Below are 2,281 nucleotides of genomic sequence, written 5' to 3'. Positions count from 1 at the left end.
CAAATTAGCCTTAAAACACTGATTTCAAAAAGTATAATAAAATTTAAACCAGCAATCCAGCATACAGACCCCCATCACTATTAGCTGTGTTTAGTCTAAACCAGGGGTTTTCAAAGAATGAGACTGGGCCTCATATTGCTATTTGACATACTTCAGACTACACCAAATACATAAAAAGGTCTGCGAGAAAGTATTTATTATTTTCTAACTGGGAAAATGGGCGGAACTGTCAAATTCAAACATAGTAATCTAGTAAGACTGGCGTCTTACTAGATTACTCTGCTGCTGCCATGGAAAGCAACCAATCAGAGGCAGAGAGTCGGTCACTACCGTAAATATCCTAAATAACATGCCGCACAATTGCAAATGGCTGTGAAGTAGGTAATTTGACAGGGCACTTTAACATTTCTACAAAAAATCTCAATTGCGCACTATGCGCACTTATTGCTACTGCGTGCTGCCTTGCCACTGGTTAACCCTTCGCGTGCCAGAGGTGGCACCTGAGGTTGCTGACCCCTGGTTTATAACATGATGAAGTAGCAGCTGAAGCTCTAAATATGGTATTCAGGACAGCCCTAATGTGTGTGTGTTTTATCAATTTAGTAAGGTCTTTTTTAGTTGTGACATCTCTCTGTTTCTGTCATTAACCAGAAGCCCATCAGAAGATGGTGAGAGGGGGAGGAACACATCCTGAGCATGAAGTGGCTGCTGGAGGAACAGGATCAGGATCTCAATCCGGATCTTGGAGCCTGTGGGTTTTCAAGCAGCCGCCCTGCCGCACAGCAGGTGAGACGACCTTCAATTTGACTTTGCAAATGGTGCAAGAACCCTGAATATACATTAGCATTTTTGTCTCCAGTTTGAAGTCCAGGAGAAAATCATGGACCATCAAACTATGGGATGAGCTTATCAAATTTCCTGCTTAGGAATATTTCATACAAACTGTAACCTATTTGACATTTTAAATTGAATAGAAATTTAATTAAACTTTTTTTTAAATCAAAATCACCATAGCGACAAGGACACATTTTGAAAGCTATGCATGTTAAACTAGATCCTGGTCTTTGTTTCAGGTGTCCGGAGCCGAAACGACAGTCATTCTGAATCCCAATCTTCCCCAGGACCAGCAGCAATCCTTTGGGTGTCCTGTCATCCGAAGGCGGCCCTCGAACCGCCTTAGCCTCAGCAGAAGGCAGTCTGTGGGCCTCAGAATGCTCTCCAAACCCCACCTTCATCTATGAGCCCGCCGCCACGCCACAACCTCAGGAGCAGGAGAATGGCACAAGGGCTCCTCCCACACAAGCTCCCAGCTCCCAGACACCCCGTCATCCTTCTGTCCTGGCTGACAGGAGCTTTTCTCCCCAGGCAGGTCAGTGGCCTGTGGCGTTTGAGCAGTCGTACTCGACGCTCCAGACTCCTGCCTCCGTCTCCAGTGTGAATAACCACCATCTCCAGACTCCTGCCTCCGTCTCCAGTGTGAATAACCACCATCTCCAGACTCCTGCCTACGTCTCCAGTGTGAATAACGACATTCTCTGCCTGGGAGATCGTGTTCAACCCAACAGTCTGTTGAAACCGCTGGCCGGCGGCTCCCAGGAACATGTCACCACAGATCAGTAAGTCACCTCTGCTCACACGCTTTCACAGTTTCCTCTTATAGAGCTCAACAGTCACGTGACACCTCGGTTCCGGAAGAGTATTTCCTCATTCATCTTCTAGGAAAGCACAAAAAATGTGGACCAAAGCAGCTCAGCAGGCAAAATAGAATACAAGGCGAAAAAAGGAGCTACTTGGAGTTTGAAAAGAATATATAATTTAATGAGAAGTAATTGTATCTGCGTACTGCAAAGAGTTACAAACCAGAATACATCTTCAATTTTATACGGGCAAACACAAAAACGCAACGCGTTTCAACCGTTGGTCTTCATCAGGCTGACGAAGACCAACGGTTGAAACTCGAACGGAGCAAATCACAGGTCCAGCTTGGCAAACATCTCGTCGATAAATATCCCTTTAAAGAGCGCAGTGCATCATGTGTGTAATCGCCTGCTGTGGCTAATGTTAGCGGCTAGCAGCTATGTTACATGGCAGTAAAACGCCACTGAATGACCAAATTGATATAACTTTTAACCATTTCGAGTAACACTGTTTCCATACGGATCACCAGCGTTAGTTTGTTGTTTATAACCATAACGGGGCTATATTCGTCACATTCTCTATCTAACTCTGATACTCTGAAAATACTGGGAGGCGGGCCATAGCGTCTCTGTCGATTAGGGAT

The 2,281-nt window shown here is 45.2% G+C and overlaps 1 protein-coding gene across 1 annotated transcript in view; it reads left to right on the top strand.

The window, feature by feature from the left end:
* Positions 1 to 674: 674 nt before the first annotated feature.
* LOC310774476 (ankyrin repeat and IBR domain-containing protein 1-like) overlaps positions 675 to 2,281 on the top strand; it is a 25,076-nt gene continuing 23,469 nt past the window's right edge. Inside the window, exons 1-2 of the mRNA XM_083634551.1 lie at positions 675 to 786; positions 1,074 to 1,616. The gene's annotated coding sequence lies outside the window, so the exon portion shown is untranslated. The remainder of the gene's footprint in view (positions 787 to 1,073; positions 1,617 to 2,281) is intronic.

The sequence above is a fragment of the Poromitra crassiceps genome (genome assembly GCF_964638095.1).
Source record: "Poromitra crassiceps genome assembly, chromosome: 4".
Lineage (NCBI taxonomy): Eukaryota > Metazoa > Chordata > Actinopteri > Beryciformes > Melamphaidae > Poromitra > Poromitra crassiceps.
This window is presented reverse-complemented; position numbering and strand designations above follow the sequence as displayed.